The 12,743-nt window shown below is 40.5% G+C and overlaps 1 pseudogene; it reads left to right on the top strand.

The window, feature by feature from the left end:
- Positions 1–3,218: 3,218 nt before the first annotated feature.
- LOC119598461 lies at positions 3,219–12,376 on the top strand (annotated as a pseudogene).
- The last annotated feature ends 367 nt before the right edge of the window (positions 12,377–12,743 follow it).

Raw genomic sequence — 12,743 nt, 5'->3', positions numbered from 1 at the left:
ACCCAAAATAAAACAAATCTTTAATGTTGTCAGGGAACACCCGTTGTCATTTTCGGTAAAACTAACCAAACAAAGAATCCTCCGAGTATTCACAGCGGGAGAGAGTGTGTCGGAAAGACTTGTCGTTCATGCGCTTCTGCCCTGGCGTGGGTGGAGCTAGACTTCTACACTGCGCACGCGTGGCCAGAACTTCGGTAAACCAGTCGATAAACATTGTATTACGTTGCCGTAAATGTAGTCACTACGTATAAGAAAGTTGTGCAACGTGTAATACTTTGGCAAGCATTTATAGGAAAATGGAATGACACTCCTCATCATCAAAGGGAAAAACTACATGAAATAATCTACACAGGCAAAGAATAATGTTAGAAATTAAGAAATTAGGTTGTGACAAATACCACAGCTTTTGGGTGGGGGTCCGGGGGGAGGGGAAACCCCTATAAGGAAATACAGTGATTGGATTGGGGGTCTGGGGGCAAAACCCCAGCGTTAGGAAGGTTTATGGTTCATACGGCAATGTTCGTGGTTTTCCCAGGATTGGCTAGAGTAATAGGGACTCAGAAGGATAAGATCACTTTGTAAACTTTGCCGATACTTTCATCTGTATCATTTGCCATGGAAAATAACAAGAGATGATTGCATATTGCAGTGTTGATAATTTAAAGAAATATTGATAATTGCAATATTGGATGGCTGTGTGAAACAAAAAAATTACCAGAATTTAGTTCCTATTGTGATGTTTATGAATCCCCAGGAGTGGATGCAGTAATAGGGACTTTGGCATATGATGAAAAAGGTTAGATATTCAATACAGAAGCCTAAATGACAAATATTACTGTTAATCTCTACCATTGAAGGTGGATTAAGATATAAAAAAATGTTAGTTTGTTTCTTAAAATCCATTGAAATTGTTATCATTAGATTTGTAATGAAGTCTGAAATGTTTGTTTTTAGTGGTTTTAGTTGCTGCAGATCAACAATAACATTGATACTAGCTGTTCCAGCTGAGGAGGACATGGAGTAAATAATGTTCTAGAGCAGGTCTGTGTCCTTTAAGACCATTGATTTATTACCATTGGATTTATCATTTTGGATGTACTTTTATAGCAGTTTTGATCGGCACTAGGGAACCGTAGCAACAGCACTAGACCCTGTAAGTGGAGAGGGTTTTAAGGTATCCTTGGGGGGCGCGCGCGCGCGCACACCCACACCACACACACACACGCACGCGCGCGCGCGCGAAATACAAAATTGCCATCAAATCTAACTGGCAAGATAGAGCCCAGACAGTTCTGAATGATGTATCTTGTATATGATGTCATGATTCGGCTGAAACGAAGGCTTCACTAGTTCTGTCTTACCATGCATACTGAAATGAAGACAGTGTTTGCCAGGGGGGGGGGTTAGGGGTGGAGCCCTACACCAACCCTTCCCTTGGGCAGTAGCACCCATTCAGAGCAACTTAGATTGTTGAATATATTTTGATGTAGAGTTAGAGATTTTGTTTCTGGCAATTGTATCCGTAGTGTAAGAATTACCCAAGTGATTGTACAGTTATGGGATTTTTTTTTTTTACCATTTATATATTACTTGTTTATTAATTTTGCTGATTATTACCACTATATTTGGCTAGTAGATGTTGATGGGAGTTCATTGATATATAATTTGTCAGGTTTCAAAATGCAAATGTATTTGAGAATTTACTATGAAGTATCTTGGGATTGGATCTGTCGCATTTACATGTTTGTTTATTTATTATCAGTAATAGTAATTATTATTATTATATTTATAATTATAATGATGCTGATATGGAGCCCTCATCCCCCCCACTTCTCTGCCTGTGCCTCAGAGGCTACACTCCAATATACACTAATGTGAACCTTCACCATATTCCTGCTTTGTTTAATTACCACAGTAATGGCACCAGTAGACTACTTATGATACCCATTCATTGTAGTTACAGCTGACCAACTGTAGTGAAGATATGATTGTTAGGAGGGCATGGATTGTACCAGATAATTACTGTTAGATAACAAAATACACAGTGTGTGAAATGTGGCTTTGAGTGATCTAGTAGTTTTCAGAAGATTGACAGAGAAGGTATCTATTAAATGCGTGTTGGAGAAGAGGATAAAGTACATATTTAAAACATGTGAGAACCCATTAAGTTCCCACTAGTCAGCATAGGTAGATGATATTTTTTTAAAAATGATAGATTTCTTATAATCGACTCTGTTTTTAATAATTTGACTGTTTACAAAAGGTGGACTGAACCAAAATGCTCTCTAATTTGCATACCAAACAGAAAATATTAGATCATAACAACATAATTATAGATCCAAAGCCAATATTAACAATGGTATGTCTCCTTTTTAATAATGTTTATTCTAAGGCATAAGTTATAAATACTTCTCTAAAATCTCTCATAGTGGAGACCAAAATTATTACCTTAATGATATAATAGTAGCATGAATACGGATGAACCATTTAAGAAAAAAATTCTCCAAAAAAAATTGGGATAAATTTTGGGCTCATGTTCTATGACCTTCATGTCAGCTTATTTATTTGTTTAAAACCTTATAAATATGCTCCGATGAACTAAAGTAATATACTGTTTATTCTACGGTTTTTCTTTTGGGATGTTCAATCTTCAAACATTTCTAATTTAGAAATTCACTCATTCAATATCACTCTCAAATACACACTCAAACTCATGTCACTCCTAAACCCTACACCTCATGCACACTCACTCTCATGCTTACCACTCACTTCACACTTATAAACACTCAATCTCCCATTCGCTCACTCTCAACACTCATAACCACATCATTCCACACTCATACTCACTCAACGCAATGCACACTCACTCTCACACTTATAAACAATTATTCTCACACTCATGCCCACTCACTCTCACACTAATACACACACTTCACTCACTACATTCACTCATTCACTCAATCTCACCACGCACGACCATACCCACACTAATATTCGTAAATATTAAAATGTATTTGATAAGCGCGTACAGCGAATGCGGTTTGAATTGCTGACTCCTGGCTTCAATTCGCAACGCAAGTTCCCAGACTACCAGACTTCCACCATTTAAATCGCAGACATTTCCCACCCATGCTCACGCGCCAAATAACGAACCCATGCCAATCAAGAAAAAAAAAAAAACTAAAACAATTCTTCTTTCACGAAAATCGGACGCGGTCATGGCGGCGGCCAGAGTAGTGTGGAAGAGACAAACTTCCTTCCTCCACTTTTTTGCGGATTTCTCCGGCTTTATCCCGGGACTGGCCACGCCGGAACAACAGACGCCAGCCCCTCGACGAGTACACGGACGTGCCCGAGTACCCCCCATACCCGACGCGGCCGAGAAGCGAAAAAGGGAGAAAGCCAGGCCATGGCACCAGAGGATCATAGGCCTACCCACCCTTCGCGCAGAAAGTTGATGGGAGCTCAACATGCCCACATACTACGGGTATTGGGCGTGCAGGCTCTGCGCCACGAGGCCCACCGCTCCAGGGCACCCTTTAGACCCAGTACGGCACCAGGACGCACGTGGTGGAGGGATTACCTGAAAGGATACCACGAGAAGGAGGCGGCGGCGAGGCTGCGGAGGGGCTGAAGGGCGCCGTCGAGACCTGCGGCTGCTCACTTCCAGGCGTCTTTGAGCAGGTAAGTGGCCTCGGCAGGGTGTGCGGGCTCAGTGGGTTTATATGGGGCGAGCAGACAGGAGGGAAACAGGGGGAAACAGCAGGTAAAAATACCGGGATCAGGTTTCACACAGCGATATATTTTGTTCCGATAATGTAAAATTTGCCTTTAATGGACGGAATGACCCATAACTCAATGCATTTTCCATCTGGAACCTCGCAACTTCATAAATGAAAGGCAGTACCCATGTTAATGGTTTCGTAACGCAATGTCTACGAGTCCACCGCACATTTGCAGTACGATTTTCGAACACTGCTCAATTTACAATATCCAACCAAACCAGTCGAAAACAAATCTTTAATGTTGTCAGGGAACACCCCGTTGTCATTTTCCGGTAAAACTCAACCAAACAAAGAATCCTCCGAGTATTCACAGCGGGAGAGAGTGTGGCGGAAAGAACTTGTCGTTCATGCGCTCTGCCCCTGGCGTGGGTGGAGCATAGACTTCTACACTGCGCACGCTGGCCAGAACTTCGGTAAACCAGTCGATAAACATTGTAATTACGTTGCCGTAATGTAGTCACTACGCTTAAGAAAGTTGTGCAACGTGTAATACTTTGGCAAGCATTTATATGAACATGGATGACCTCCCTCATCATCAAGGGAAAAACTACATTGAAATCATCCTACACAGTCAAAGAATAATGTATAGAACTTAATAATTATGTTTGTGACAAATACCACAGCTTTTGGTGGGGGTCCGGGGGAGGGAAACTCCCTGATAATGAAATACAGTGATTGGATTGGGTCTGGGTGCAAAACCCAGCTTGTAGGTTTAGGGTTCATACGGCAATGTTGGTGGTTGTTTCCCGGATTGGCTAGAGTATAGGTGACTCAGAAGGATAAGATCACTTTGTAAACTTTGCCGATACTTTCCTCTTTATCCTTTGCCATGGAAAATAACAAGAATGATTCATATTGGCAGTGTTGATAATTAAAGAAATATTGGATAATTGCAATATTTGGATGGCTTGTGAACAAAACAAATTACCAGAATTTAGTTACTATTTTGAGGTTTATGAATCCCCAGGTGTGGTGCAGTAATAGGACCTTTGGCATATGATGAAAAAGGTAGATATTCAATACAGAAGCCTAAATTTGACAAATCATTACTGTTTAATCTCTACCATTGAAGGTGGATTATGATATAAAAAACTGTTATTTGTTTCTTAAATCCTTTGAAATTGTTATCATTAGATTTGTAATGAAGTCTGGAAAATGTTTTTGTTTTTAGTGGTTTTAGTTGCTGCAGATAACAATAACTTGATACTAGCTTTCCCCTGATTGCGGACATGGAGTAATAATGTTCTAGAGCAGGTCTGTGTCCTTTAAGACCATTGTTTATTACGCATTGGATTTATCATTTTGGATGTATTTTATAGCAAGTTTTGGATCGGCACTAGGGAACCGTAGCAACAGCACTAACCCTGTAAGTGGAGGGGTTTAAGGTATCCTTGGGGGGTCCGGCGCAGCGCGCACACCCCCACACACTACGACACAGACGCACGCGCGCGCGCGCGAAATACAAAATTGCCATCAAATCTAACTGCAAGATAGAGCCCAGAGACAGTTCTGAATGGATTATCTTAGTATTGGATGTCTGATTCGCTGAAACGAAGCTTCCCACTAGTTTCTGTCTTACCATGCATACTGAAAGAAGACAGTGTTTGCAGGGGGGGGGGTTAGGTGGAGCACTACACCAACCCTTCCCTTGGCAGTAGCACCATTCAGAGCAAACTGGGGGGGGGGGGGGGGGGGATATTGGTTGAATATATTTTGATGAGAGTAGCGATTTTGTTTCTTGGCAATTGTATCCGTAGTGTACAGAATTCCCCAAGTGATTGTACAGTTATGGGATTTTTTTTTTTTACCATTTATATATACTTGTTTATAATTTTTTGCTGATTATTACCACTATATTTGGCTAGTAATGTTGATGGGAGTTCAGTGATATATAATTTGTCAGTTTAAAATGCAGAATGTATTTGAGAATTTCTATGAAGTTCTTGGGATTGGATCATGTCCCGCATTTACATTTTGTTTATTTATTATCAGTAATAGTATTATTATTATTAATTTATAATTATAATGATGCTGATATGGAGCCCTCATACCCCCCTACTTCTCTGCTGTGCCTCAGAGGCTACACTCCAATATACACTAATGTGACCTTCACCATATTCTGCTTTGTTTATTTACCACAGTAATGGCACCAGTAGACACTTATGATACCCATTCATTGTAGTTACAGCTTGACCAACTGTAGTGAAATATTGATTGTTAGGAGGGCATGGTTGTACTAGAGTAATTACATGTTAGATTAACAAAAATACACCAAGAACTGTGATAGATTAACACGTGAGTTAATGCATAAAATAGTCGTATGCGTTTCAAGAGGCATCATTCAGATGAAATAAAGTAGTTCCTTATTTTGATGAATGAGTAGCTTGGTAGATGTTGTACAATTTTACCTTAGTCAGAGTGCCTATGGATTGGAGGCCACTGTAATTGCATAGTGAACTTATAAGCATGTTCACATAAGGTCCAGCATTGTCACGATTAATTATAAGTAATTAGTTGCATGTCATAATTTCAAATATTCATGGCATTCCGTTCAGCTCCATAATTTTCCAGGGATACAGCCTAGCAAAAAGTGCGCTATACCATAGAAAATCTAGAACTGGTGTGCTGTGCAGTTAAGTAGCCCTTTGATTAAAATATTCATTTTTGTTAATGAAGTTTTTTTCTCCACATTCCTAGGAGAAACTTGGGTTCATGGCGAGGCATTGAGAGGAACCAGACACAGAACGTCCTTCTTGGCTTACCAATCCTGGCAGCGAATTAGCACCTTCGAGCCGAGCACATTAGGATGCCTTGGTCGGGGGTATACCATTGTAATGATTTCTTTTTATTAATGGATTTATTTTTACTGCAAGGCTTTTTTTTTTTTTTTTGTTTTATGTTCATTTTATCTTTTTTATATAACATTGTCATAGTTGATGATAATAAGTAATTACTTATGATAACTCTCTAGATTCTTTAGGCATCTTTGTGTTTGGTTTAAATTTAGTTTATGCATTTTAGTTTGGATGTATGCCCAGATTGAAGCTTTCTGTTTTTCTTTGGTGGACTTCAGAGCCAGACAATTTTGCCTAAAAAGAACGGCGAAACTTCAGCCCATGAAAGACGGAACATGAGTTTTATGGAAAGGTTTGTTTGCTAGTTTTCTTCATATATTCACTTCTTGTACTTTTTAGTCATGATAATGCCTAGAATTTTCACATTAGATTGTGAAAGGATTTGTTGATATACTATTTATAGAATTGTTTCTGCTCTTAGGCAAACTAGAATTGATATAATCAGGAATGGTCTTTTCTCTTGATTTCTTTCTTTCAGTCCAGCAATTTTGTTATTTTTATTGATCGCCATTGTGGAGCTACATAATTCCAGATCCCTGTTGAGTGAAAAATTTATTTTTTCAGTTAGTGTTTGATAAAACCATAATTCCTGTATATACGTACCATAAGCGTACATTCCTAGGAAATATATTTTCATAAAATACAACCATAACTGTATTGACTTAGTAAATAAAAAGAGAGAATGCTCTCCTTTAGATATAGTATGGTAAAGTCAGTGACAGTTTCTTCAGATATAGTTTACAGATATAGTATGATAAAACGTCATTTGAATAGTTTTGGGATATGGACTTATATCTAAAAGAATACTTACAAACAAAAAAAAAAACCCAAGCCCCACCCCCTGGCAAAATCTTTTCTACCTGTAATTTGCTTTGGTTCTCCAGAGCCATACAGGCTGAGAGTTATCCCAGCCTCTGTGTCCGAACGGAAGTTTTTGGGTCTTCCGGAAGTGTTCTCCAGGGAGGAATAGCCTAGTCAACAATTGCGCCCGGTACCAGTAGAAAATCTAGATCCACGATGGCCCCACTACAATTGGTTTCAAGTTCCCGGCACAAGCATGCTTCGATTGTGACAGGTTGTGTGACACATGATTTGTAATTATCAACCTGGATTTTGTTAAAACAATCTAGGTATTGTAATTTTGTGCTCAGATATCTAAAGAAGAGAGGAATGCATGACATGAAAGACTTATTCAGAAAAAGGAACAACAAAGCTATTATTTATTCTGCTCTGGCTTGGAGCTTTTTGGTTTATTAAAGTCACTACGATTGTCATTAAGCTTGTCACCATTTTATTGCGGATTCTGGCCGGGGGAGCAAGGAACCAGCAGCTCTGGTTACCCAAGCAAGATTTGAAGAAAATATAGCCTTGGGAGTTTGGACCTCCTAATGTGCACATGCTTTAATGCAGAACAGAGGATTTTGTCTTCATTTTCTCAGGCAACTTGCACATGCCACATAATCAAGGTTAGTGGGTGAGGAATAGGTTCCGTGTGGGATGAATTGAGTGGTTAGTGACTAATTATATATAATAATAACTATTTATATAAATACTGTATATGTGCAGACCCCTCATATCACTTTCACCCCACACATATTGATATACTTTTTCTTTTTTTTTCTTTTCTTTTTCTTTTTTTCTCCACTCTCCCTCTCCCTCGTCCCTCTACCTCCCTCCTCCCTCTCCCTCTCTCCCCCTATTCTCCTCTCCTCCTCCCCTCTTCTCCTCCTCTCCCCCCTCTCTTCTCTCCTCCTCCCCTTCTCCTCCTCCTCCTTCTCCTCCTCCTCCGCCCCCTCTCTCCTCCTCCTCCCCCCCTCGTTTTTTCCCCCCTTCCCCCCCCCTCCCTCCCCCCTCTTCTCCTCCTCCCCCCTCTTCTCCTCCTCCCCGCCCCATCTTCTTCCCTCTCCTCCCCCCTCTCCGTCTCCTCCCTAATTCTCTTATTCCTACTTCATTGTGGTCACAACTTAACCCATTTGTGACAGGTTTTTTTCTTGGGGTACAGTCTTTGGACCATTAACCTTCGACAAAGGGCTTGTTTTGTTTAGGACTCAACAGCAGAGTGTCAGTGGTGCTATCCTTTTTTCTTTCCTTTGGCACTACTGCTCCTGATTTCTTCTTTTTTTTAATAATTATTAAGACGTGTCTTTTTGTCTTATCTAATTTAAAAATTAAAGACAGAGAACAACGGCATGGGGCCATCCCAGTCACTGTTTTTCTCAATGAGTAGGCGTGTCCTTTCTTCTGTGTCAAAATTTGTCACAAGTCAATTTGAAGCTGATATTCCCACTTTTATTCTAGATATTAGTGAAAGTCTGCCTGCAGTTAAAGACTTTTTTTTTTTATCTTTGTCAGGATTTGGTCCAGTGACGAGTTGACTTACCCATTGTACAGAATCCGCAATAACAGACGGCGAAATGGAATTTTAGCTTGTACCAGATGAACACGTGTGCTCTCCATTCTGAAAATGCTACTGAAAACCCACATAACACATATTGTGGTGAGTTAGTGATTATTATCCAGTGGTACATTTTTTTTTCCTCATTTTGCAGATTTAAAATTGCAATTCTTCCTCAACTCTTCCTCTTTTCCCTCCTCCTCCCTAGACTCCCCCTTTTTTCTCTTTTGGCCCGGTCTTGTCAGAAGCTGATAAGTCAGTAAAAAAAAAAAAAGCTGACAAGTTGTTAGTGGTTTAGGATGATTTATGGTATTAATATAGAGCTAGTGTAAGACTGGTTTGTGATGCGGATGATCTTTAAATAATCACAACAGTAAAAAACAAAACAATATGTTTTTTTTGTTTTCTCTTCATTAATTACAATTAATTATCTGTTTGTACCCTATTTAGGTTGAGTCCAGAGCAAAAACTCGGAGGCTGTGGAGAGAGTGGATTGGGTTCTTAATGAGAGTCTTGACAACCTCATTGCCATGTACCTGAAAAAGGGTTCATTGTCAGAGAAAATCCATCGCCCTATCCATCGCTCCTTATAAGGTACTCTAGACGTCCTTTTTGTTGTGTGTTTGTGTGTGTAAGGAGTTTTTCTTTAGATTGCACTGAGATTCGTATTGAGCTATGACCATTCACGTTTGTCTTGCCAATTTATTCTTCCCTCCCCTATAGCACCTAGCGAACCACATGCACCTAAGAATACGAGAGGAGTTCCAGATACCTCCGTGACTTGCTCTCTGGGACGTCCCAGACACCTCCTCAACCAAAATGTACTTGGGGAGAAGATCTACAAGAAGGACTAAACACTAGGCCCTATGCCTCCCCACCGCCTCGTCGGTTTCTTTTAAGAAACATTAGTAAGTCTAGACAAGAGTATATTCTGATGTGTTTGCTCAGATAACCAATTGGATAGGAATATGACGCATGTATGCATGACATTTCAAAATTGAGAAAATTTTTTCCTTGTTGGATGAGTCGAAATGAAAATGGTCTGTTTCATCTTTTATTTCTTCCATTCTTGTTGGTAGCTGTTTATTTGATTTTGTTTAATACTCAGGATTGAACAGTCATCTTTTTCTCACTGGAGTTTGAGCAAATTGTATTATGGGAATGATGTTATTACAGTTTACATATTTCTGGGTAACTTTTTTCTTTTTTCTATAGCTTTCTCTTTCTGTAATCTCATTTTGTAGTAGATCTCTCATTTTCTCATGGAATGTGAGGTTGTTAAGCCAGATATCTTAAGATAATAAAGACCAGACTTTTCTTACATATAATATTTTCCCTTTTTCATTGCTACATCTTTTTTCTTTTTTCTCATTGCGCAATCAAAGATCCTGATAAGCGACGTCTCGATGACTCTATCCTCTCTACATTCCTAAAGCTTGCAGGAAGGACAGAAAGCAGAAATTCAAACCCCGATAAATAGCAGCAGCACTTTTTAAGTATGGATTAACCAACTGTTTTCGGAGAATGAGAGGGAAATACCATGTAGGTTGACTTGTATTAAGAATGTGTCAACTTTCAAATAGTGATGGGAATTTGAATTTATCTGAATGCAGTATTTATTTGTTGATAATTTAGTCACATTCAACCTTAAGTTGTTTGTAGAAAACATTATACCCTGTAAGCGTTCAGAGCTAGGACTTGAGTGTTCTTTTTGGTAATAAATGTTTATATTAAAATGTTTTTATTTAAACCCTATTTGTCCATTCGAAATCAGTTTGTAACTGGATGCTTCAGGTATTAATACGTGACCCATTAGTAGCTTTAGTACTTAATGAGTGGTATTTTCGTCATTGTCCTTATTCTATACAAGAAATAATTTGGCCTGTGAAAATCGACCAGCCAAATTTTAAATTAAAACGGAATGGTTTTGGTAAAAAGCAAAATATACATGGCATGGGTAATTTTATTTATTTATTTTATGTATATTTTTTATCAAGAGTTACCGATAATTAATCAATCTAATTCCGAGATCAACATACAAAATTTCATATTAGAAAAAAAGCAATCCCCAGCTTCTCGTGGGGGGCTCCTTTCCTTTCACTCCCTATTCCTTGCTCGTTGTTGTCGTGTGGGGGGAACGGAGCAGACGGAGTGAGGCCCAATGTATTGATCACCCTCTACCTTGGACCTCGGCCCTTGCCTCACTGATTTTGGCATGGTCTTTTCTCTCCCCTTCCTTTCTTTACATCTTCATCATCCCCTTCTTCTGTCCATTTCCTAAGGTGGGAGAGCGATGCTGGAAGGATGAAAGGTTTGATTTGTGTCAGTCATGACGGCTCCGGGAGACTGCGGGAATGGTATTCCCTTCGTTAATTGTCCTAGCCTTACCCTTGGGAACCCAGAGGGGTAAGGGCTAGACCATTATTTTTCAGGCTCACCATGGCCAATAATGATTTTTCTCCATAAGAGTTGGCATTAAGGCTTGCCCTTCCTCAACTAGCCGATTCTAAATTTGATTTCCTCTGGTGTCCCGACTCCCTACTTCTCCTTTACCATAGCTCCCGACTGACACTAATACCCCCTCACTGTATGGTGATCAACTCTATCCATTCTGAATCATCCACCCAGGTCCTACTCAACCTTCAGAATACACCCCTTCCTCTGCCAATATCCACTTCATCCTACTGCACATCTCTTCATGTCTATCCCCCACCTTATTACTACTATTCTTCTTGTTGCCCCCCCCATCCTTGCCCTTGTTGTCGTGGGGGGGCTTAGGAGGCGGAGACTGGGACCAATGATGGGGAACTTCCCCAACCTTGGGACTCAGCCTCGATCACAAATTTTGCAATGTCTTGATTCTCCTTCCCACCTTTAGTTTCTTTCCCTCACCAACAAACCCTTCTGCTATCCCACCTCCTAAGGTGTGAGAGCCGTGCTGAAAGGCTGAAAGGCTGACTTTGTGCCAGTCCTGAAACGGCCTGAGGGGCCATGGGCACGGTATTCCCCTGATTTAGTTATCTAGCCCTTAACCCTCAGGGGACCCTGAGGGTGGACTGTTTTTATCCCCAACATAATCAGGCTTACCATGGCCGTAATGAAAACTTATCCCCACTATTAGGGGCAATGAGGCTTGCCCCTTATCAAATAGCCCCAACGATGGAAACCCACCCGATTCCCTGACCCTAGGCTCTCCTTTGACCCGGCTCCGAACACTGCAATAACGACCCCTCATCAATACTACTAGTCGCATAGCCAACAATCAACCCTTAAAACATTTCCACTCTCCCAGCAAGCTCAACTTCAACAACACCTCTACACCCCCACAACCTCCAACATAAACCACCCCATCCGCCCTTATTACTACCTTACAGCCTATTGCCCACCTCCCCATAACACTACCTCCCTCAACACTACTCCATCTTCGTCACGCGCCCGCCCTTGACTACCCCTATCTCTACAACAATTTTGAATACTCTTCAGCGCAGGGGCCAAATGGGACCGATTTTTTCGTGATCCGCCCACAGCTCCCTACTCTGACACACCCTTCTCTTCACAATGTCTCCAAAACAAGTTGTAAAAGTCTCTTTCCGTAGCCGACCCGAACCGCTCCCGTCTTGTCACAGTAACATCGAAACCACGCTATATCATTAACAAAACTAACCGACCTCTATGGTAACCCCATCCTTGCAGAAACCCCATCCAACC

The sequence above is a fragment of the Penaeus monodon genome, chromosome 41 (assembly GCF_015228065.2).
Source record: "Penaeus monodon isolate SGIC_2016 chromosome 41, NSTDA_Pmon_1, whole genome shotgun sequence".
In the NCBI taxonomy this organism is placed as follows: Eukaryota; Metazoa; Arthropoda; class Malacostraca; order Decapoda; family Penaeidae; genus Penaeus; species Penaeus monodon.
Note: the sequence above shows the minus strand (reverse complement) of the source record. Positions and strands in the feature narration are given on the sequence as shown.